The following is a 26,379-nucleotide window of genomic DNA, read 5'->3' on the forward strand; positions in this document are numbered from 1 at the left end:
GGAGCTCAGTCTCAGTTTGATTCCTCAGAGGTTTACCTCAGTCCTGCTCCTCTACTTCCTGTTTACAGCGCACATCATGCTGTGTACTGAGGGTCATGTGGTCAAATTGCTCGCTCTCTGTTACTCTGACAGAGAGCGAGCACAGTTATCCTAATGTGTGACATCACTTCTAACCACAGAGCATTCAGCTTTCACAGCAGCCAACATCCTGTCACACTGAGCATGTGCAAACACAGCAGCCAACATCCTGTCACACTGAGCATGTGCAAACACAGCAGCCAACATCCTGTCACACTGAGCATGTGCAAACACAGCAGCCAACATCCTGTCACACTGAGCATGTGCAAACACAGCAGCCAACATCCTTTAATGATAGAACAAAATTCAGACATCAAAGTTTCTCACATTACAGAATCAGATGAAGAGACATGAAGGGATATTTGTGGTTTTATGCACAGAGTCAGAATCAGACTCAGAGGTGTTCCTCGTGATGTTTGGTGATGGAAACAGTCTCATCGACGTTTCCATCACCAAACTAGAGAAACTAGTAGCTGCACGCAGCAGAGTTTAGCACAGCTGATCTCTGTGACACATCAACAGAAACAACATGTTGTTAAACAGGACTGTATAAAGACTCAGAGTCTGACTCACACCTGAACAATGAGGCTGTGCAGCATCGTCCTGTCACACCTGCTAAACCACTCGTATCAGTTTGAGCCCGAACAGTAACACGGTCACATGACCGACGAGGCCAACGCGCCCAGACGAACGTCTTCCTCGTGGAACTAACTTGTTCCTGTTATCAGATTTGTGAGCAGCAGCTGAAACTGCCACATGAATAAATGTTCTTCAAACTGTTTGATTCCAGCCAATCAATAATCTATAATCATGAGGATTCAAACACAAGAGCTGAACGTGTGGTTACATTGTAACCTTGGTTCTCTGAGTGAGAGACTCTCTCTCCCCTCTGTCACATATGGAACAGAGGGGGAGAGAGAGTGTCGGTGTGATGGAGAACATCAGGTCCAAACATCACAGAAACAAACAAACTGTTAAAGGAGGAAACAAAGCAAACTTACAGTTTCTTCACACAGAGACACCAACAACAAGCTCCACTGTCCCACTCTGATCCTGTCTCCTCCTCTTTTATTCTTGCTCTGAGCTCTTTTTGGGTGTGTGTTTCTGTCTCCACCCACAGGAATGCATTGATACACTGTTGATAACGACTCGAGAGCAGACGTGTGACAGAAAACAGAAAAATAACCTAAACAGCTAAATAACGTAAAATAAACAGAATATTTATTAATATGTTTAATTTCTCTTTAAAAACTTTTCTGCTCCTCAAATCCTTTGTTTAAGTTCAATCTAAGGAAAGAAAAGCGTCTTCTTTAAGTTTCTCAAAGAAGTCCACGATCTGTAGGCTCATGGAGACACTGTGTGCTCACAGCTAAAGGCTGCAGTCAGCTGTGTCAGAGCGTCCAATGATCCTTTAATAAACACTCAGAGCTCCATGTTGATGAAGCTGTCATGTGTGAGCTTGTGAGGCTCCTTTAAACTGGCTCTGCTCTGTCAGATGCTCACCTCTTCTTCACTGTCTCATCAATCTGCTGCACTCTTCATCTCCTCCTCTCTCTCTCTGCTGTCCTGTTTAAAAAAACAAACAAATCAGCGTTAGCCAATCAAACTCTGTGCAGATGCTGCAGCTACAGCTGATATGTCATTCAGCTGTTCATCAATCAGCTTCTGCTGCTGTTTATTCTGCTCTTACTCTGAACACGTGCAGATCTAGGAAGATTTTCTTGGGGTGTCAAAATCAAAGCGTTTGTTTTTTCAAACACATGTGCAGGTGTTACACATGGTTTTCATAAAGTAGCAGCCAGTTGAGGAGGATGACTCTGAGGATGATGAGGTAACTTTTACAAACATGAGAAACCTCATAGATGGGAGCCAGGAATCATAAAACTAAAATCAGTTGGCGTTATCATCACACCTAACGCGTTATTTACGAACACGTTAGTCCCAACACTGATTGTTACAGGATACAGCAGCAGGGAAAAGTTCTGGACTGTCACGATTGGTCAGAATTAGCCCAACAAAATATAACCAATTTTACCTTTTTCTAAAGACAGAAAACACATCTAGTCCTTTTTTCTTTTACATATATTTTTTTAATTAATCAACAATAAAGCTCAACGCTACACCAGCTTCTAGCTTTGATTGACACAAAACTTAAAAATCAGCCTAATTCTGAGGAGTCACTGCATGACACTCACAGTCTTTGTCATTGTTGATTCTTAGCTCACAAACAGTTCTTATAAGGACTAACTAGTGCTGACAGTTTAGCTCTTCATAAAGTTACAGGAGGATAAAATAAACATGAGATCGTTGAAATAATCCTGTCTGATCACACGTGTGGACAATAAACGCTGTAACAGAAAATGAACAGTAATGTAACGACACTCATCTCTCACGTCTGCACTAAACTAAAACGTCACTACTTCCACATCTAGTTGGTTTTAATGGAGGCGGAGTCTCCCTGCCCAGTGTGCGCTCAGGATAATTAACATGTCACAACACAGGAAGTGAGCGCATGAAAATCAGAAAATCAGGTCTTGAAACGCACTGAGGGAAATGAAGTGAAAGATCTTCGTTTTAACTGACAGGTTTCACTGACACTCAGAGACCTGCAACAACATGAAAACACATCACTGTAACACTCAAAACTCAATCATATGAAATCATAACTGAAGGACTGTGATGATGTTGTGTTATGGAGCGTCTGCTGAGTCCAACCTCTAAGAATTACGAGTCTGGACTTTAATGATAGAACAAAATTCAGACATCAAAGTTTCTCACGTTACAGAATCAGATGAACAGACATGAAGGGATAATTGTGGTTTTATGCACAGAGTCAGAATCAGACTCAGAGGTGTTCCTCGTGATGTTTGGTGATGGAAACAGTCTCATCGACGTTTCCATCACCAAACTAGAGAAACTAGTAGCTGCACGCAGCAGAGTTTAGCACAGCTGATCTCTGTGACGCATCAACAGGAACAACATGTTGTTAAACAGGACTGTATAAAGACTCAGAGTCTGACTCACACCTGAACAATGAGGCTGTGCAGCATCGTCCTGTCACACCTGCTAAACCACTCGTATCAGTTTGAGCCCGAACAGTAACACGGTCACATGACCGACGAGGCCAACGCGCCCAGACGAACGTCTTCCTCGTGGAACTAACTTGTTCCTGTTATCAGATTTGTGAGCAGCAGCTGAAACTGCCACACGAATAAATGTTCTTCAAACTGTTTGATTCCAGCCAATCAATAATCTATAATCATGAGGATTCAAACACAAGAGCGGAACGTGTGGTTACATTGTAACCTTGGTTCTCTGAGTGAGAGACTCTCTCCCCTCTGTCACATATGGAACAGAGGGGGAGAGAGAGTGTCGGTGTGATGGAGAACATCAGGTCCAAACATCACAGAAACAAACAAACTGTTAAAGGAGGAAACAAAGCAAACTTACAGTTTCTTCACACAGAGACACCAACAACAAGCTCCACTGTCCCACTCTGATCCTGTCTCCTCCTCTTTTATTCTTGCTCTGAGCTCTTTTTGGGTGTGTGTTTCTGTCTCCACCCACAGGAATGCATTGATACACTGTTGATAACGACACGAGAGCAGACGTGTTACAGAAAAATAACCTAAACAGCTAAATAACGTAAAATAATCAGAATATTTATTAATATGTTTAATTTCTCTTTAAAAACTTTTCTGCTCCTCAAATCCTTTGTTTAAGTTCAATCTAAGGAAAGAAAAGCGTCTTCTTTAAGTTTCTCAAAGAAGTCCACGATCTGTAGGCTCATGGAGACACTGTGTGCTCACAGCTAAAGGCTGCAGTCAGCTGTGTCAGAGCGTCCAATGATCCTTTAATAAACACTCAGAGCTCCATGTTGATGAAGCTGTCATGTGTGAGCTTGTGAGGCTCCTTTAAACTGGCTCTGCTCTGTCAGATGCTCACCTCTTCTTCACTGTCTCATCAATCTGCTGCACTCTTCATCTCCTCCTCTCTCTCTCTGCTGTCCTGTTTAAAAAAACAAACAAATCAGCGTTAGCCAATCAAACTCTGTGCAGATGCTGCAGCTACAGCTGATATGTCATTCAGCTGTTCATCAATCAGCTTCTGCTGCTGTTTATTCTGCTCTTACTCTGAACACGTGCAGATCTAGGAAGATTTTCTTGGGGTGTCAAAATCAAAGCGTTTGTTTTTTCAAACACATGTGCAGGTGTTACACATGGTTTTCATAAAGTAGCAGCCAGTTGAGGAGGATGACTCTGAGGATGATGAGGTAACTTTTACAAACATGAGAAACCTCATAGATGGGAGCCAGGAATCATAAAACTAAAATCAGTTGGCGTTATCATCACACCTAACGCGTTATTTACGAACACGTTAGTCCCAACACTGATTGTTACAGGATACAGCAGCAGGGAAAAGTTCTGGACTGTCACGATTGGTCAGAATTAGCCCAACAAAATATAACCAATTTTACCTTTTTCTAAAGACAGAAAACACATCTAGTCCTTTTTTCTTTTACATATATTTTTTTAATTAATCAACAATAAAGCTCAACGCTACACCAGCTTCTAGCTTTGATTGACACAAAACTTAAAAATCAGCCTAATTCTGAGGAGTCACTGCATGACACTCACAGTCTTTGTCATTGTTGATTCTTAGCTCACAAACAGTTCTTATAAGGACTAACTAGTGCTGACAGTTTAGCTCTTCATAAAGTTACAGGAGGATAAAATAAACATGAGATCGTTGAAATAATCCTGTCTGATCACACGTGTGGACAATAAACGCTGTAACAGAAAATGAACAGTAATGTAACGACACTCATCTCTCACGTCTGCACTAAACTAAAACGTCACTACTTCCACATCTAGTTTGTTTTAATGGAGGCGGAGTCTCCCTGCCCAGTGCGCACTCAGGATAATTAACTTGTCACAACACAGGAAGTGAGCGCATGTAAATCAGAAAATCAGGTCTAGAAACGCACTGAGGGAAATGAAGTGAAAGATCTTCGTTTTAACTGACAGGTTTCACTGACACTCAGAGACCTGCAACAACATGAAAACACATCACTGTAACACTCAAAACTCAATCATATGAAATCATAACTGAAGGACTGTGATGATGTTGTGTTATGGAGCGTCTGCTGAGTCCAACCTCTAAGAATTACGAGTCTGGACTTTAATGATTAATGATTCAAAACTCAGACATCAAAGTTTCTCACGTTACAGAATCAGATGAACAGACATGAAGGGATAATTGTGGTTTTATGCACAGAGTCAGAATCAGACTCAGAGGTGTTCCTCGTGATGTTTGGTGATGGAAACAGTCTCATCGACGTTTCCATCACCAAACTAGAGAAACTAGTAGCTGCACGCAGCAGAGTTTAGCACAGCTGATCTCTGTGACACATCAACAGGAACAACATGTTGTTAAACAGGACTGTATAAAGACTCAGAGTCTGACTCACACCTGAACAATGAGGCTGTGCAGCATCGTCCTGTCACACCTGCTAAACCACTCGTATCAGTTTGAGCCCGAACAGTAACACGGTCACATGACCGACGAGGCCAACGCGCCCAGACGAACGTCTTCCTCGTGGAACTAACTTGTTCCTGTTATCAGATTTGTGAGCAGCAGCTGAAACTACCACACGAATAAATGTTCTTCAAACTGTTTGATTCCAGCCAATCAATAATCTATAATCATGAGGATTCAAACACAAGAGCGGAACGTGTGGTTACATTGTAACCTTGGTTCTCTGAGTGAGAGACTCTCTCCCCTCTGTCACATATGGAACAGAGGGGAGAGAGAGTGTCGGTGTGATGGAGGACATCAGGTCCAAACATCACAGAAACAAACAAACTGTTAAAGGAGGAAACAAAGCAAACTTACAGTTTCTTCACACAGAGACACCAACAACAAGCTCCACTGTCCCACTCTGATCCTGTCTCCTCCTCTTTTATTCTTGCTCTGAGCTCTTTTTGGGTGTGTGTTTCTGTCTCCACCCACAGGAATGCATTGATACACTGTTGATAACGACACGAGAGCAGACGTGTTACAGAAAACAGAAAAATAACCTAAACACCTAAATAACGTAAAATAATCAGAATATTTATTAATATGTTTAATTTCTCTTTAAAAACTTTTCTGCTCCTCAAATCCTTTGTTTAAGTTCAATCTAAGGAAAGAAAAGCATCTTCTTTAAGTTTCTCAAAGAAGTCCACGATCTGTAGGCTCATGGAAATTCATTTTGTTGTTTTTTTGAGCAGAAACACCAGAGTGTAGAGCAGGAAAACGATCCCAGCAGGACGTCTCTGTTGGGGAAATATCCCAGTTATTCCCCTGAGCCTGGTTAGTGAATTGAATCAGAGCTGTTCATCGATCCTACAGGTGCTAACATACAAACACGATCAGCAGCTTCTCTCATATGGAGAACACACTTCAACATCTGCAGCAAATCCTGTGTTTTATGTTGATGTGACCAACATCTTGTGTTGAGTCTTTGAAGATGAGGAGCCAAACACAGACAGTGGATCCAGAAGGACTGTTTATTCAGGGCTTTAATACGACTGAACTGATGCTTCACATCCTGTTTAGAGACGATCGACCAACACAGGCTCAGTCCTCACTCATCACACGGACTTCAGTCACACTGGGATCAACAGAGGAGACTGTTCACCATCACAGTTCAGCAACAATAATCAGAGCTTTTCTCTCTTGGTGAGGATCACATGTTCTGACACACAAAATATCTTCTGCTTTAACTCGTCTCTCTTTTTTAGTTTGGTTGTCGTGTTTTTTACTCTTTGTTCCTGTCAGTGTCAAATATGAGAGCAAACTGTTTTATGCAGGAGCCAAACCAACACCAAGCTGACCAAGAGAACCTATAACACCACCAGAATTTATTATCCACACTTTACTGACAGATTTATGTGCAAGTAAAGCTGTTTTTTAAATTATGTTCACTGCGTTCAGCCAAGGAAGCATTCGTTCTTAAAAGTTCACGAAACGAGTAAATCCAGTTCAGCAGAGTTCCAGTTTGTAGCACAGCTGATCTCAGCTGATCAACAGTAACAACAGTAGGGGTGGGCCATAGAAACGATATACGATAGAAACGATATAAATTTGGCCAACGATAGAGATTGTGACTATACCGCATGTTGATGATGTCATCAAGCTGCGCCTGTTTTGGTCGAAAGCATCGCAGCAGCTACAACAATTATCATCTGCAATTATGGCGGGCGACAGTCATAACAAAGAGATGAAGCACTATTGAAATATGGCGAAAGCCAAAAAGTTAGCATTCATCCTCCAGCTTCACTGTGCTAATGTTATGCTAACATAGCTGTGTCGCTAGCAGTCATGTAGCACAACATTATATACCAGGTAGTCCAACTTCAGTAACCCTGCAAACGTCACTGCTGTTTAGTCTTCATTTATGTTGGAAGTGATAGCAGAGCTGTACGTTTGAATTAGTTTCAAAAATCTCTCAGTCAGAATATGCTATGAAATGTTTAGGTGGAAACTAGCGAGCTAACTTCCTGTTAACTTCTAACTCCGTTAAATTGAATAAATTCTGTTTTCATGGATGCCTGGATGTAGGGCTGCTCGATTATGGCAAAAATGATAATCACGGTTATTTTCATTGAAATTGAGATCTCGATTATTTGACAATATTTATTTAACAATAACAATGTGTTGAATAATGACTTTAAAGGTTGTCAAAAAATAATATTAAATAGTGTGCAAATACTGATAACAGTGCAAATGTTTGCAATATAAAAAAATAAATGAAAAATGTAAACATCTATGTTTAGTGAACTTTGCAGTGTTGCTCTGTGGTGCAGCTACGACACCGTAGCAAAGTTTACACACAGTCTACTTGATCCACGTCTGACTGAACCCATGTTTCCAAACCACTGAAGTTTTTTTTACCTCTTTTCAACCAACAGCAGTCACTCTCCTCTCCAAATAACTTCTGTTTAGGTTTCCAAGCTTCCCTCGGGTCCTCTTAATCAGCGGTCCCCAACCCCCGGGCCTCGGACCGGTCCCGGTCGGTGAGTCGTTTGGTACCGGGCCGCGAGAGTTGAGGCTCAGGTGTGAAATGTATAGTTTTCAGGGTTTTTATCGGTTTTCCATGTTATTTTGTTATCGTTTTTATCGTTGACTTGGTTTTCCTGGGTCTTTTCACGTGTGTTATGAATAAATTTTCTTTTTTTCGGTACCGGCACTAGTTTTATTTTGTTGTATTTATCCGCGACACCTTAAAGGCCGGCCCGTGAAAATATTGTCCGGCATAAACCGGTCCGTGGAAATATTGTCCGGCATAAACTGGTCCGTGGAGCAAAAAAGGTCGGAGGCCGCTGCTCTTAATTGTTGTGACACGTGTTCGAAATGCAGAGAGGTGCGCTCGATTTGCCACACGGAGCAGCGCGAGAGTAAAGCACGAGGGAGGGGCTAATAATCGGCTCAGTCATTTTTAATGATCGTTGAAAGCCCAGATCGTAATCGAGATTAAAATTCCATTAATTGAGCAGCCCTACCTGGATGTTAAACTTAATTGTTACACCTGGTAAAGCAGCAACGCTGATGATTTAATTAAAGCAGGATTCACATAGTAACATGTTTTTCCTTTGAACACTTCATTGTGTTTAACTTGAAACAGATTAAAAAGTGTTCGATTGTGCACTTCACACAGTCCTGAGTCACAGAGGCTTAAATGTGTTTGATTCTGAGAGGCTTTACTCCTGCATCAACATCAAGTATATGTAGGATTTAAACCGCAGTGAAAACATCCTTAAATATTGATGGTGTGTGAGAGAGTCTGTATTTACTTCTGATTATCTCTGTTTGCAGTGACCCTGAACTGAGCTGGAGCAGCTTCATGTTGTTTTGACGTCACTCAGTAAAACCTGAATGTCGGCTTCTGAAGAACAAACTGGTTTCATCTGTTTCCAGTTAAAGGGACGATCATTGTTCCACCAGTGATGTTGGATCCAAAGTTTCATTCAGATCGTTTTAAACTGTTTATCAAAGACAAATGTTTGAGTGCAGAGTTACTGACTGATAACCAGAGTGGATTCAGCCAATCATCAAATCATCTCATTGGTTTTATTTTATGTAAATACAAACGTCTCACTTCCTGATCTGCTCATAAAGTTCCTAAAGACAAACTGTTAAAGGAGGAAACAGAGCAAACTTACAGCTTCTTCACACACCAACAACAAGCTGCACACTAAACACAGACACACAGGTGATTCCTGGAAGGAGGCGGGGCTTCACCTGAAGCAGGACAGGTGGAGACTTGATAGGAATTTTCCCCGTACAGGGAGGAGGCTGATCTTCAGATGAGTTCCTGTTAAATCTGACGAAACAAAGTTAAAAGTGGACTCAGTCTTGTCTGATTTCACTCTGTTTTTCTCTGAGCAGGTTTAAGTTTTATTAATGAAAATCAGCAGAGCTTGGTACTGATGGAAGACCCTCCTCTAATCGTTGTCATTCAGAGTGATCCAACCTGTTTGTGAATGCAGCTCACAGACTCTCCGCATTTCCACACGACTTAACAGACTGATGGTGTTTTTCCTTCAAACAAACTTTACTGAGAACACTCAGTGACACTCATGGACGCTCCAACAGAGTGAAGATGGTGATCAGGATGAAGAAGACTTTAGAGAGTTCTCAGAGCTGCTGAGCTTCTCACAGTGGAGACTCAAAGTCAGGACTTTAACCTTTTTAAGCATCTGTATTAAAGCAGATATAATATTAAACAGTGCTGTCATATACAGGCTCACCTCCAGGAATAAACATGCAGACACATAAACTTGTGTTCATGCTGACATTAAATAGGAACATACAAAATGATTTTATCAACTCTTACAGTTCAGATCAGGCAGAGTGGAGCTGTTTATAAAGACCAGTCAAACCTAAGATAAGATCATGAGAGGTGGAAACAAAATCCCCAAATGACTCGTTTGTATTTTAATGTCACAATAACTCGTGTGTTGCTCACCTAAAGTATAGAAAATGAAAAAATCAATTGAGTTTAATGTCATCAAATTAATGTTGCAGTTCATTTTCACTGCAGTGAGATAAAAAGGTTTAGTATCTACGTGTTAGCTGGTGTTTGTTTGCTTACAGCTGTTCAGTTTTTAATGTTTGTCAACATCTACAAAGATTTTAGTTTTCTATTATAATCATGTAAAATACTATTCTCACCGAGAAAAAGCAACGATTGAATGTCACAGCTCAAAGTCTGACTTTTCCTACTAAAATAAAACGTGTGAGTGATACGTGTCAGGCACGCTGTCCACAGGGTTCATACACCTTTTTCAGGGTGAAATTCAAGTACTTTTTAAGCACTTTCAAGGTCCTTTTTCAAGCTTTTTTGTTCATCTCCCTTAAATAAACAGGCAGCCTGTAAGTATGAAATATTCATATACAAACACACATAAATGTGTGTACTGTCGCAGTGGCTGATTGTGCCCCACAGGCCTCAGTGTGAGCTTGAAGACATTTATAATCTTTAAGTAGTTTGATGTGTCGGTGCTGATGATAAACAGTTTGAATGAAACTTTGGTAGCACAGAAACAAGAGGCTATTCTTTGTGACCATATGGATCGGTCACATTACCGTTATTTCACCCAAAGGCACCAAGTTAATACTCAAAGAAGCTGCAGCTGTACACACGAATATAAACAGTACTTGGTGACAACTTTGCTTTTAGCCTCTAGCCCTCTGGGGTCCAGGCTGTAATTGGCCGTTTCTGACTACTTTTGATTTGTTCTCTAGATTTCACCTTTAAAACTGTTATTTTCTCATTTTGACAAACTGTAAATATGTAAATATTGTGCTTAAAACATGAGTAGAAAGTGATATTTTTGACTGTAAAAACCAGAAGCATGTTTAACAAATCATTTTCGTAACTTGAAATGCAAATAGAAATTGTGCATTTTTAAAAAATATGCACAAGTTTTGCAAACAACAAAGTTATTTGGTACTGTTGAGCTAAAAATGCAGCCGAGGCTCAGACGTTTTTCATATAACCATTTCAAACTATGTACAGAACAATCAGCTGTTCTGCATCAAAGAAGAAGACACACGAATGATTTATGCAACTCCAAAAAATAGTTTGTGTCACTGTGACACAGAGGAGAACAGCACAGGGATAAACCTGCAGGTCTGACAGCAGCTGTGTCAGCGTTTACACTGCAACCTGCCTTTGGTGGCTTTAAGGCAGCAACTGTGGCGTTCACTAGTAGAACTGACACACAAAACAACAACTACACACTAACTACACAAGACAACACACTAACCTGAGACTCCAAACACGGTAAACGTCACAAACCTCTCACCTATCAAATCTCTCTCTCTCTCTCTCTCTCTCTCTCTCAAAACATGCCACATGTTGCCATATCATTTTTTGATTGGTCCATTTTTCCACCAATAGGGAAGGAGTGTTTTTTCTTTTTTCACTCACAATCAAAGCGTGTTTGCTAGCGCTCTCCTTAGAAAACGCCGTTTTTACCGTTTCTTCCCGGAGGAAACGCCAGTTTTATTCAGAAAAAACATCAGTTTTACGTGGCCTATCAACACGATTTAAAAGCTGGTACATAGTTTGAAGTCCGCACGTTCGACCCAAGTTGAAATGGAGACTCTGGGTCCGTCGACCCCAGAGGGTTAATCAGAAAGCCTAAGTTAGCTAGTTATGGTAAATGGTCTGTATTTGTATAGCGCTTTACACTCTACACAATCATCCACCTATTCACACACACATTCACACACTGATAGTTATGTATCGGGCTAATGTTTAAAGTTTTCACTTGAGTAAATTAACTCATATCACTGCTAAGTGATGTTAGCTATGTTCACAGCATATTCCATAACAGCGCTGCCATACTGCATCACACTCAGTGCATTTCGATCATTGCTCCAGCGAGTTTGATAGCAACATAATAATCATAATTTTTTAAAAATAGCGTGTGTAACATACACATACTGGAAAATTATTTACTAGCACTCACCTATCATGACTGGAGAGCGCAAACTCCGCCATTTGTTCCATCAAACACTCATTAAAACAGCGACCTACAGGTATGCTAGCGCACTCATCCCCGACTGTCCGACGGAGGGGCGGGGTCACACGGTGAAACAGACGCAAGGCAGCCAGGCGGGGAAATTTTGCTTTTACATTTTGCGACTCATTTTATTTTTATATCTGACAAGAAAAGTATTCAACCAGATAGTTATTTGTGGTGAATGAAATACAGTTACACTTTTAAGCACCACATCTGAAATTCAAGCACTTTTCAAACCTTGAAAAGACAACATTCAAGGATTTTCACGGATTTCAAGCACCCGTATGAACCCTGTGTCCGTCTCAGCTGAGTACATCAGTTTTGTTAAGTGCTATAAATAAATAAATAGATCAAATAAAGTAGCAACATCCTGAGATCTCGGTGTTAGAAAAACTGAATCCTTTTAGAGGTGAATCGTTGCATCTACAGCCTCCAAGGAAACCGGTGACTTCACTTGTAATTAAGCACATATTTCAATCAACTGATGGTTCCTGTATCACATCTGTACAAAATGCAATAAAAGTCTAATTTTGCTGTGGTCTTTGTCTCCACATATTTTACATCTGTGCAGTTCTTATTGGCCATAACAAAATACATTTGAGTGCAAAGGAACCATGGAAAGTGTCTCACATGGTGTGTTAGCTGAAACTAACAACACAAGTTAGCCCAGGGAGCACATGTGGATACGCTAGCATCCATTCACAGGCTAACACAGCTAAGAAATCATTAGCAGCTTCTACAATCACATTTCCAACAAAACGTCGTATCCTGACTGGTTTTAGAAGTCAGACACCGGACTGTGAACCACAATTCAATTTGCAAATAAACGAGATTCACCAGGATCTTCTTCACAGAATAAACTCTGTGGTTCAACACGTTACTGGACAGAAACTTTGACAACAGCTTTGTGCATCTACAAAACAAAATCAGTGCCTCGTTTCATGGAGCTAAAGAAACACAGGCTCTATATACAGAGAAACTCACCCTGCTCCATGCAGACAGATGCAGTGAAACCATGAGCAGCACTACGGTGCATTCACGGTACATGGGGAAACTCACTGCTCTACAAAAAGTAACATTTAAAATAAAATAACCAGAGATTACACTCTCCCTCTCTAAACAGCATGAGTCCCTTCATGCATCGTTGACCAACGTGGACGTGGTGGAGTAACAGTTGTGGAGAATGCAACAGCTGAGGTTTGAGAAAAGGAGCTAATAGCCAAGGTCAGCGGCTCTCCTACTTCCTCATAAGGAAACTTCTCAGCTGTAGCTGAGCAGGATATCATTGCATTTGAATCCTCCTGGCTCTCTTTAACCCGAGTTCCTTCTGATTGGTTTCTTGGTTCTACAAAGAGAGTCTGCTGCCTGAGGGCCCCACCTCCTCCTCCACCTACTGCTGTGGACATTTACAAAACGTCAATCCAAGAAAAATTGTCTGGTTTGTAATAGATAGTCATTTTTTATTAGAGTCTACAGCAGGAACCAACCTGAACCTTGTTATGAGCTGAATCAGTGCTGGACTGTAGAAATGCTGTTTCAGTGGCTGCTGCAGGAACTAACATGGAAACGTGTTCAGCAGCTTTCCAGCTCTAATATAGGAAACACAAGATCAGAGTTTGGACACACTGGAACCAAACAGTTTTGTCTCGGACTTTTATTTCAGCATCATCGTTTGGGTTGAATTAAAACCTTTCAGCAACGCTAACCAGACTTTACGAGGTAAACGTGTATCTCCAAGAATGTCTTGCTAAGAGTCGCGTGTTCTGGGAAACAACACACAAATCAGTGGCGTCAATAAGGTTGTGTTTCATGTAATACTCTAGACTTTACTGTGAGACCATCACTAACATGCAGACGTCACAAAGTTGTTCACGGATCACATTAATCCAGAGTCACAGACATGCAGAGACACTTCCAGGTATAACATATATAATCCACACAGTCAGTCACAGCTGAGCTCTTTACTGAAGTCAGCATCAGCTCTCTGCTCGCTCTCACATCATATTCATGACAATCAGACGTGTTTCAATGATGCTGCTGTTTTCAGCCAAGCACACAGTCTCCATGGAAGTTTAAACTGGAAACACTGGTAACTGCAGCAGAGTTTCATTTGGAGCAGACCTGATCTTTGTGACGCATCAACATGTCAACACAGTATTTAACAGAACTGCAGTTTGCATCAGATCATACATCAGACTGACCATGTTTGTAATTTCATCAAACCTGCCATTAACATATTCAACAGTACTTACACGATCTTAAACATGTTTTCTTTTTAAAATGTTTGCATATTTATTAAATATAAACTGTGCAGTATTTCATTGATGGAGGCCAAGAAAACACAGTTACAGGAGAAATGTATTTAAGCTTGAAATGTAGCTGCACTCGGTAGAATTGAGCCAACTGGTTGTCTTCATTTTCAGTTCTGATGAGCTCACATGTTTAAGATCATCGGTTTAAAAAACCATAAGGCCGTGGATCCTTAAGGGTTTTATGGTTTGAGTTTACAGTGAGAGGTGTTGATAATGATGTTGGCTGTTTTCAAGTTGAACAATCTTCCAGGGAAGTTTAAACTAGAAAAACGAGTCACTGCCTGCAGCAGAGATTCAGTTTGCAGCATTCCTGATCTTTGTGCAGCAGCAACAACATGTTGTTAACAGAGCTGTGTAAAGACTGACTCACCTCACCAGGCTCTCTTTCATTCACAGCATACACAACATTTACTTCATTACAAGCTGTGCTGCTCAAGTTACTGGAAATAAGTACTCAGTTACTAAGTAATCCCATGTCTTTACTGATTACTTATTTTCAAAAGTATTTGGTTACTTTACTCTTTAAAAAAACACGACTTGAATACGTAATAAAGTAGAAAGTAGACATTTCAGCCCGAGACTTTTTTCTGCATAATCCATCATATAGAAATGAATCAAATTAAAAAGCCTTTCTTTTAATTGTTTTATTGTTTTTAATCTTTTTATTTTATGCATCAAGAAAAGATTAAATTATATTATAGCTGTTTTTGACTTGATGAAATGTGTTTAACATTTAAACCTATTTCCTGTATATTCCAGCACATGACATAAAATAATGTTTTGTGTTTCCACTCCCGAGTGGGGCGGGTGGAGGTCTGCCCACAGCGGTCATGTCAGTGGGAGGATCCGGGGGTTTCTCTGTCAATGTCACGTTCCCATGGCAGCGTGCTTGCTCAGATCTGAAGTGTTATGGTCCTGGGTGGGTGGCCCAGTGTTTTTTGAGTTTTGGTTCCTTCTCATGGTTCCTTAGTTTTTTAGTGTTTCCTGAGTTCTAGTTTTAGGGTTTGTTATGTGGCTTCCTTCTGCATTTCCTGTTTTATTGTGAAGGTCTGTGTCTTATGCCAGAGTGTTCAGTTTGCGTTTCCCCTGTCTCGTCTTGTCAATCAGAATCGGCCGTGCCTCCCTCCTGTGTGTAGTTTCCCCTCTGTGTATTTATAGTGTGTGTTGTCTCGTGTTCGTCACTGGTTCGTCTGTGTCGTCTCCTTCATGTCTCCCTGCATATCTTTCTAAGGTAATGTTTGTCGCGCTGTTGCACACACAGCACGCTCGTTTGTTTCAGTTCGTCAGTAGCAACAAGACAGCTTACCAACGTGTACGTAATAAGCTGATACTCCTGGGTGCTACACACTACAGTGTGCGCTGTACACCTACTTACTGGTTGTGTCGCATCAGTCTGTGTCTCTGAGTTAACTTGTGTTTCTCCTACAGCTCCGGACCGCTAAAAATGCGCGTGCTCTTTGTGAGCTCGTTCCCGGCTCGTAACCAGCGCGTTCTGCCGTCAAGGGCGACCATTGGTTAGATGTGATCATGTGACTGATGCAAGCCAGATGCTTTTATTTAGCAAAACTGTGATTAATAGTTAAATATTATTGTTGAGGGGCACAGACAGGACTCCGCACGCACACACATAAAAAAATAAATAAAAAAAATTTAAAAGTTGCCTCAACAAAAGGGCACTTTGGGCACTCATCAGGAAAGGGGCGGGTGCTCAAGCCCCTCTAGCCCCCCCCTCTGCACGTCCCTGAACTGGAGGACACTCAGGACTTACACAGGCTAATGATAATGATCAGGGTTCATATGCCTTTTTCAGGGTCAAATTCAAGCACTTCTTAAGCACTTTCAAGGTCCCTTTTCAAACTTTTCCAGCACATCCCTCCCTCACCGCCAAAAAAAAATGCATGTTTCAATTCACATCACCTCAGTAAGACCATGTGAAAGTTAAGACAAATCATCCTAGGTGAACTTAAACACCTTTGTTCCCTTTTTGTTAAGAAATAGAAAAACACTCCACACAAAAATACTGCAAAAGGAAACTGTCGCCTTATATAAAGAGTGTATAAACTCAAAATGCACATGTCACTTAAAAATTAAGATGTGAACAAATCAACTTGTTAGATATTCTTCTCCTGTTGAAAAAACCCCCAAAAAGAAATAAATAAGTCTTCTCATCAGATATTGATGCTTCTTTCCTGTGTGACAGAAAATAGGAGACAGATGTTTGTTTGTTTTTTAAGTTAATTCCCAATAAAGCTGTTTTACTGCTAACTACATTGCTGTCTGTATTATTGCTGAAGTCCTAAACGATCACCTTTAAAGTAGAGCTGGGCGATATGAGATTTTTTCATATCACGATATGTTTTTTTCATTTCAGGCGATAACGATATCTATCACGATATAAGCCAAATAACTATATTTGTAAGATTTAAATGTGCCGTTGCTCACAAGTAAAATGTGAAATAATCAGCAGCTTGTTTTTATTTAAATATTTATTTCCCATAATAAGTTCAACAGGGTAGATGTACTTAAGGAACATGAGACTTTTTCAGATAAATAAAGGCAAATATTGCAAACTACACAAAAGGCAGCCGCTAAAGCGTTTAAGTTTCAAAATAGAACAAACGAAACAGACTAAACTGTCAATTCCACTTAGAAACAAAATATTAATTCTAAAAATAAATCTTAGTTTGTTTTACAGAAGAACAGACAAAACTGACCAACTTTTGTCAATATCAAATAAACTGAGAACTAAAAGGAAATTCTCAATCTCTCCTTGTTGTATAGCTGAGCTTTTCAAACAGTTTTAACAGTTACTTTAGTCTGACAAAAGCCGAATGACGAATTAGCGCTTCCAGTCAGAGACTGAGGCTACGTCCACACATACACGGGTATTTTTGAAAACGGAGATTTTCCGTTTTCGTTTTTAAAAATAATCCCGTCCACACATAAAGGCAGAAATGAAGGAAAACGCTGCTATGAACATGCCAAAGCAGCAGGTGGCGCTAGATTCCTAACCGTGCAGAAATGTTGGCCAATCAGAAGTCTAGAAGCCTCGGTGGGAAAAAGTAAACAAAGCTGGGGCATAGAAGCAGAACCGAGTCGTATGTGTGGACGGACAGTAACTGTGTGTATATGTAAGCATTTAAACACTGCAGAGAGTAGAATTAACAGTATTGTAGAAATTCATTTCACTGAAACAATAACGTGGCGCACAGTGTGACGCATGCACCAGTTTATTGTATTTCCAGACTTGCTTTCGGCACATTTACAGTGCACGCTACTCTGTTTTTTGTCAGACTTATAGCCGAAATACCTTCACACTACGGAGCTTCTATGGCTCTTCCGTTCGACAATCTCTCCGGCGTTGGAACCATCATCTGTTTTCTCTTCGGTCACGCTCGGTTGATTTTTCTAGTCGGCACACTCATTTCCTCCATTACCCGCTGGCTGCTTCCCAAACAAACACACGTGTGGCTACTTAGTTTGGATTGGCTGACCTTTTTTTTTTTTTTTTTTTTTTTTTAAGAGGACAAGAGCGGCGAGGTCTATCGCAATAGTTTAATTTTTCTATCGAGAAAAAGTTATATCGCGATACATATCGTTATCGTTCTATCGCCCAGCTCTACCTAGAAACCAGGTCAATGTGTCTGTAGGTTCAGTCATCCAGGTCATGTGATCTAAGGAGCTTGGAGAGAAAAGAGACGTCTTTAAGTTTCTGGAAGACGTTTCATCAGAGAAGCTTCTTCAGCTCTAAAACCAAACGGTGGAGAGTCCCAGATATTTAAACCTGAGAGGGAAAGAAAGCATGTCGCTGACCCACCACTGATGTTATTTCAAGGAGGAAACTGAGAGCCTTTGCACCAGGAGCACAAACATCAGCTCCAGCAATGATCCACTGATGTGTTTTTATTCCATGTATGAATGTTGTTATTGACAGAGATGACGTTTGTGTGTCAGTGATGCAGTGACTGTTGTTGTTACCTGTACAGGCTGGTTAGACTCTATGAAACAGATCATACAGATCTCTGCATGTTAGAAGAGACTATTAAAGGTCATGAATGAGACAAAGGCAGGGAGGCGTCCTTTACAGCTAAACAGCAGAGTGAGAGAACAGCCAGCACCTCTACATTTATCACATTATACAGCACATGTATGATACTGACAGGGATGAGAAGAATTTAGTGATTCTGATCCCATCATTGATATTACTTATTGATTCTCAGTAGCTCTGCTCTGACAGTCACCACCATCACTGAGCAGCATATCAAAGACATTTGTGCACATTAACTGCATGTTGTGGCTCAAATGTTTGTGCATGTTGGAGGCATTTCCTCTTTGTTGTGATCAGTGTTGGTCATTACTCAAAACAGTCATTATTACACATATTACACAGAACACTTTGATTAAAAGTAATGGAGTACGTTACTTCATTACTCCTCATAACATTACTTTGATGTTACTGTGTGAAATGAACAAATGAGCATGTAACAACATAAAGCTGAGGTACAGCCCCACACACCAACACAGATCCTGATGAGGTCACGTGATGTTTCTCTGAGTGTTTATGAACACAAATCAAAGATGAAACAGCACAAAGACACTTCAAAGTGATTCTACTGTAGAAACATGAACAGGTAGAAACCTGCAGCCTGACTGCTCATCACTTTGTTACCTGTTCAAGTTCAGCAGCAGCAGCTCACTTTATCACGGTGCTGGTCTGGGGTCAGTGTTTACTCAGCTTTACGTCACTCTGGGTTCTTGGCTAGCCTAGCTTTAGCTTAGTGTTAGCTTAGCGTTAGCTTAGCGTTAGCTTAGTGTTAGCATGCTGTGTGCTAGCTTAGCGTCAGAGCTCTGCAGGTGTCTCGTGTGTAAATATTAATCACAGTGACAGTAAAGGAGGTAAAGGGCTGTGACGTCATCACGTACGCTGCGTCCTCTGTGGGCTCTGAGTGAACTCAAAGTACAAACTACAAGTACACAAACACGAACGTAGCTCAGAGTGGCGGACACACTCGGCCTCGTTGGTCCAGCTGTGAGTCCGTTACCGTGAACTATGGAGCGGCAGATTTGTGCTGAACTAAGCTGCACACAGCTGATGTTAGCCAGGAAACATTACACACTGACTTTAATGGAGAGACCGGAAATACAAACACACACAGTTTGTTGTGTGAAGAAATCAAACACGAGCTGAACAAACAGTAAAGTTCCTAAAGACAAACTGTTAAAGGAGGAAACAAAGCAAACTTACAGTTTCTTCACACCAACAACAAGCTCCACTCCACACCTGGACACTAAACACGGACACACAGGTGAGCTGCTTCCTGGAAGGAGGCGGGGCTCCACCTGAAACTCAGCACAGGTGGGAGGGGCTCAGCTCTGTGTGTGCTGATGTGTTAACTTTAAAAATATGCCGTCTGACTGCTCAGACTGAGTCAGAGTAAAGTTCACATGCTGACGTGTGGAGACATGAAACCTTGTTGTAGCTGCAGGTGTGAACACACTGATCCCAGATCAGCTCTGCTGTATTTGTAACATGAACATTTCTGCTGCAAAGCTTCAAATGTTCAGCATGTTTCTCTGTTTCCAGTCTATAGATCCAGTCACACTTTCTACCTTCACCTGTGCAGTAAAGACTGAGAGCAGAGCTGAAAGCAAGCGTCCAATCAGTGAGCAGCATCAACACCTGAGCTTCATTCAGACTCTGTTATTGAAGATGTTGTTGGTACAAAGTTCATCTGCTGCTCACATGAATCCATGAAAGATTTATTTCACTGAATGTTTCTTCAAAGCTCATTTCAACCTGTTGAAGTCATGAATGAAAGTGCAGACTGAGAGTGGATCACATGATGTTTGAGGTGTGTCATGTGACATGTTCAGTATTGTCACACATGTCTAGATTGTCCCTGATATCATAACTGCTCAAACACTGATGATTATATTTGAAGAATTATTCCTGATGGCAGCAAAGTTTGAATGGAGCTCTCTGTCTGTGCTGATTTGTCGCCCTCTGGAGGTCAAAGCACAAACTGCATGATGTCACTGTAACCACCACAGAGACAGGAAGTGTTTTTATGACTGAAACACTGAAATGATGCTAACGGCTGTCGTTAGGCTCACTGACAGCAGTGCTGATGTGTTCATGTCAAACACTGGCTCAGGTCAGACTCCTTCATCCTTCTCCAGCGTGAGGCCGCCCTCAGACCCACAGGAGCTCTGACCTTTGACCTCCTGACCCTAACCATTTTAGTCTTGTTGCATCTTTAAATGCAAATCCATCCAAACTGTAGCCGAGCAAAAGAAGCTGGAAGCTGTTCTATGAATGATGTTGTCGAAGGAGCTTGGAAAGAAAAGCGTCTGGACTTCTTTAAGTTGCTTGAAGAGGGACATGGACGTCTTAACGCCCACTCACATCCTGGGACATTTGATCACAGGAAATCACATGATAGCGTGGGGCTAGATCTCACAATGGGTTCACCCAAAACCTTGGCTGATTGAGACCCACACCCGTTTTCACGGAGGAGGAGTTTCACATCCTGAACATGTGACAGCCTGGTTTAAAGGGACCAAAAGTAACTGGACACCTGATTCAGTTCAGGTTTATTCATCCGCTCCAAACCACAGCAGCAGTCACCTCCAGGGAACCAGCTGATCCATGTAACTGGGGACAGACCACAGCCCAGAGCACTGGTTCATGATGTGTTTGTGGACTGTAGGTTGTTTGGATAGAGATGAGATGTACTCAGCAGTCTGTCTCTAATGTTTAATGAAATGTTCTGAAGATGATAATAACTTGTGATTTTCTTTTGAATGAATCTTTAATCGTGTTGTAGGGCCTCTGACTCTCATGAAGATTTTCACATCAATGTGCTTTTCACAAAGATATTAACAATGAAAATGACGTGCAGCCCTGAACTACTCATGCGTTAACTCAGCGGTTCCCAACCCCCGGGTCACGGACCGGTCCGTGAGTCGTTTGGTACCGGGCCGTGAGAGTCGAGGCTCGGTGTGAGATTGATGGTTGATAGGTTTGTAGCATAAACCTGTTCGCTGGATCGTTCAATCCAGCTACACAGCAAAGCAAGACACGAGTAGTTCTTTATGTTTCTCGTGCACGGGAGAGACCTGGACCAATGCCGTTCCTTCGCTTGACCACAGTTGCTCTCGTCCGTTCCCTCGTAACACTGCTCTTTTATTGAGGTTACATGAATATACATAGGTTCATTAACATACACGTGAACAAAGGTACCAGTCTGTATGTTATGTAGGTGTGTGTGTGTGTGTGTGTGTGTGTGTGTGTGTGTGTGTGTGTGTGTGTGTGTGTGTGTGTGTGGAGTCAGTGTGTGACCCCATAAACGACTTCCCTAAACCTGCTGGTCTGGAAGTCCAGCAGTTCATCTAAACAAAAGGCACTTAGACTAAAACAGACATCCTACCACAGAACAATAAGAAGGTAGCACCTCTCCCATGATCCCAGGACGTGGGTGTGAATGCCAGAACACTCTGGAGTCACACAAAGTCTTTAAAGACTACTATCATTACACAATTGGTTCTACACCTCTGAGCATATATGGTTAGATATTCCCCAATAACAATGACAATGATAAAATATAAATCCAACAATGGTTTTCAGGGTTTTTATCGTTAACTTCGTTTCCCTGGGTCTTTTCCCGTGTTGTAGTCGTGTGTCTTATTTTGAAAGAAATGTTTACGCGTTACCATAGCGACCAGAGAGCATTAAGGGTGCAGACAGGTGCATCCAACAACATTTTATTTTCCCTTATTTGATTTATGGACCTAACTGTATGAACTGGACTTTGGCTTTAATGCTGCTCCTCTTCATCATTGCTGTGTTGCATTTCCATCATTCTGCTGCTGGATTCACTGCAGGCTTTAACAAACACTCCTTTGGGTCCAGGCCCAGCCACGTGTTTGTAAGCTGCTGTGCTCCTCACAAATAAAGCCTGAAGCAGCTCAGACTGTTAGAAGCAGCACTGAGCCCTGTTACAGTTATAGTGTTAGAGCAGCGGCTGCAGCCTACAGCATTTAAACTAGCTGACAGTAAACACATCAGTCCAGATGTTACCACATTACTTTGTGATGCTGAGAGTTAAAGGAGACTGGCTGATTAAAATCCCATTCCTTACATCACCGTCCTCTGCTCTGACTGCTTTCATTTAATCACAATCAGAATACTTTTTTGATCCCAGGGGAAATTATTTAGGTTACAGTGCTGCAGCACAAACAGGAACAAAGACACAACACACTAAGTAAGAAATAGCACAATATACACAATATATACATGCATACATATGAGTCACTTATAAGTAACATGTGAGTCCTGGGGTCTATGACAGCAGGCAGGTCTGTATTTATGTCCAGGCTGACATGAACAGCTAGTAGTTCAGGGTTCAACACTCAGGAAAGTGTGTGACCTTCCACACTGACAGAAGATGCTAAACATGACTTTAAACTGTTGTTTGTTAAAGCCTCACAGATCTGAGAGCAGGGCTCAGTGGGTACATGAGCCTTTATACATGAAGGCTTTCTGTTTCCAGGAGAGGAAACATGTGATCCAGCTGTGTTTGGTCACATGGATCTACTCTGCATGGATCACCTGACTAAAACATGTTGTTGTTATTGTTCTTACAGTCTTAAATCGGTACATCAGGCGGGTCACATGACACCCGGGGGTGACAGCAGCATCTTTCCTCTTTAGAAAGCTGCTCTCTGTCCCAGGAGCTGTTGTCACAGTAACAGCAGGAACAGGAAGTCACACGCTCTCTGCTCTGTGATTGGCTGCTTCTTATCTCAGCTTCCTGCAGAGGGTGGAGGTCTGCTGATAACGCACACCAACAGAAGTGTGACTTTCACTTCCTGTTTATTGCTGTTGTTCTTAAAGCTCTCAGGCGATGCTGCAGCGCCCCCTGCTGACACAAACTCCTCCCTCTGTCTCAGAGGTCACAGGTCAGCCTGCTGCAGAGGGTCTGCCTGTTCATGGACTTCCTGTTACAGAGACGGGTCTCAGCGTCAACACTGGTTTCTGATTGGACGGTGTGGAAACCGAGCTTCCTCCAGCCGAGTGATGTGTGGATTCATCACTCTCTGTGGATCAGTGTAAGTCTGTGTGTGGGTCAGCTGCAGGACTTGTTTGACCTTTGACCCTGGCAGACAGAGCTGGTTACTGCTGTGTGACTCCTGCCGTCGCTCCACTTTAAATTTTACTTAAAATAAGTCCTGACATGGCCCCGCCCCCTCTGACCTGCTGCTCCTGGATGTGCTGAGGACACAGCGGAGGCTCAGAGGGGGCGGGGCTTTTCCCGTGGCGGTAACCAAACTGCATTAGGTCGCTGCACTGCCAGTGTTTAACCACACCTCTTCTGACTGACCTTTGACCTCTGACATGTTGATTCGATCCTTATTTAATGACGTCTTTTATCTAGTGATTTAATTCTGTGTATTTATATATGATGGTGTTCCTGAGTTCAGCCTCAGCTGATATCCACAGACGCTCCTATTGGCTGGTTTTAAAAACACATTTTTCCATTAAAGAGACTCTTTTAAAAACACGTCTGCCTGAAATTCACATTTCATTGATTTTGGGGGATTTTAACAGAGAGATAGAACTTTATGAATCCCTCATGTTTATCCTCCAGGAAATCCAGTTTGTAGCAGCAGAACACCGACAAACTTTTACACAGCACAGAATTAGGATATCAAATAAAGGGGAATAAGAGAACATGAATATAAGCATAAATATGTACATATATACACAGACCTCACACAGAGACAGCAGCTACACTGTGTGTGGATGTGATCCACAGTCACAGCTGTGGGTTTCAGTCAGTGTGTCTCTAACTTCATGGTCACATTTCAAAGCTTATTGGAGCCAGAAGATGTTCAAGTAAAAGATTTATTGCTGTACTCGTCTACCAGGATAACAGGAGGTTCATAAAGCTGTGTAATACTTCAGCTTTACATCATGCAGTAGTAGTTTATTAAACCCCCCAAAATATGACTATCCAGAGTTGGGACCAGGAAGCAGAGTTGCAGTCTTACACGCCTCTCTGCAGCTTCTCTCCTCCTGCTACCCCCCAAAAACCCATCTCCATAGAGACTGTGTCAGCTCCCAAACAGACAAAAAACAAACTAAAAACCAGCAACAAACAACTTAAACATAAACAATCACAAAGAAAGAACAATACAGTATCCACATCTGAACCAAAGAGTAAAACAGTGAAATGTGGATTATTAAACATTAGGTCTCTCTCCTCCAAGTCTCTGTTAGTACATGTTAGTAAAAACATTTCTGCATTTTATCCATATTTTATTTTTAACTCAAAATCAAAGATTCCAGATTCTCCTACATGTTGGTTTTGAATCAGATAGGACGACAGATTTCAGGTGGCCCTGTGTCTTTCTCTATTACATTTGCCACTGTGTAACTCAAAGTTATTTAAGGACTAGTTTATTTCAATGGATGAGTTTACTGACTGACGCACAGAAGAAATAGTTCTTTATGGAGCCGAGATGGTGTGAATGATGAGACCAAAGACTGCAATATCTTGTACCAAAAATATATTGAATAAATGGAGGAAAGGGGAAATGGAACAAAATAATTAACACAACACACAACATAAATGCCCACAATTAAATAATAAATCAATGCTGTGATCTTTCTGTGCAAAAGTCCTTTTTGGTCCTTTTCTTTTTAAAGTTCACTTTTAAGGTATTCCTCCTTAGAGTCCAGCTTCATACAAATGGGGAAATATGTCCGTAATCCAAAGACGGCTAAGTGGGGGAAAGAGGGGAAACAAAGAATGGTCCTACCGGCTCGCCACTTCAATATGAAGAAGATTAATTCAAAGGGAGGGAACAAAACCTGACCTGTAGGTCAGAAAAATGTCCATTAGCACATCAAGTTCGATTCAGTTTACCGGTAAACAAATATATTTTTCTGCAAGCCTATGTAACAATGCAAATCATCATCAACCAATGTACAACAGTTAAATTATTAATCATCTTGGCTACGTAGCTTAATCTATACAGTCCAGTAGCGTTCGCTACAAACAATACAAAAACAACAATAAAGGAAAACAGCTGTCTAACAGACAGCATAGCCGAATTCAAGGCAACACATTGTGGTGTATTCATAATTGTCTCTGGTACATTTGTTGTATGGGCAGTATGTGTTCACTGTTTGATTGTGTAATTACGTGTTACGCACTGGCAATGCATGCCGGTAGATGGTAATACAGGAAGTAAAAGAGATGGTCTTACCGCACACAGTGGTCCCGCGTACTTATTCAGATTCAGAGTAAGAATCACACATGGTGTCAGAAGTGCTGTGTGACTCGTAAGACTCCATACATCTGCCGAGTGTGAGGAGAAGGGGAAGGTGGAAACAAAATGCCGAATGACGACGTAGACGATCGTCCGAGGGCAGGAGTTAGCACCGCGGCTAGCACTCCCAGCGCTACGTTTAGCATCCAACCACCGGAGCCCTTTGATTTTTCCAAACCACACGAATGGACAAGATGGGTCCGTCGCTTCGAGAGATTCCGTCAGGCAAGTAATCTGTCTGCGAGCTCGGAGGAAAATCAAGTGAACACTCTCATATATTGTATGGGAGACGAAGCGGATGACGTCCTGAGAGGACTAAAGTTAAGTGATGTAGACCAACGGGACTATGCTAAAGTGAGAGATAGCTTCCACAACTTTTTCATTGTCAGGAAAAATGTTGTTTATGAGCGCGCACGTTTTAATATGCGCAAACAAGAGCCGAATGAGACTGTTGATGCATTCGTGACTGCCTTGCATGCATTAGCAGAGCACTGTAACTACGGACCGCTCCACGATGAGCTGATAAGAGACAGAATAGTAGTGGGCTTGGCCGACACGAGGCTGTCTGAGCGCAT

At 41.6% G+C, this 26,379-nt stretch overlaps 1 protein-coding gene and 1 long non-coding RNA gene across 2 annotated transcripts in view; both read right to left on the reverse strand.

The window, feature by feature from the left end:
• LOC147337049 (protein NLRC3-like) overlaps nucleotides 1–26,379 on the reverse strand; it is a 646,813-nt gene that overhangs the window by 540,143 nt on the left and 80,291 nt on the right. The gene's annotated exons all lie outside the window — the stretch shown is intronic.
• On the reverse strand, nucleotides 627–6,106 carry LOC147337056 (uncharacterized). The gene is made up of 4 exons (XR_015128661.1): nucleotides 5,974–6,106; nucleotides 4,024–4,086; nucleotides 3,529–3,662; nucleotides 627–1,644 (listed from the first exon to the last, which is right to left on the reverse strand). It is a non-coding gene; the product is annotated as an uncharacterized LOC147337056 (long non-coding RNA).

Source organism: Aulonocara sp. 'chitande type north' Nkhata Bay, linkage group LG3 (genome assembly GCF_057382095.1).
Source record: "Aulonocara sp. 'chitande type north' Nkhata Bay isolate Kocher_YH1m ecotype deep benthic linkage group LG3, A_spYH_male_GT1.1, whole genome shotgun sequence".
Lineage (NCBI taxonomy): Eukaryota > Metazoa > Chordata > Actinopteri > Cichliformes > Cichlidae > Aulonocara > Aulonocara sp. 'chitande type north' Nkhata Bay.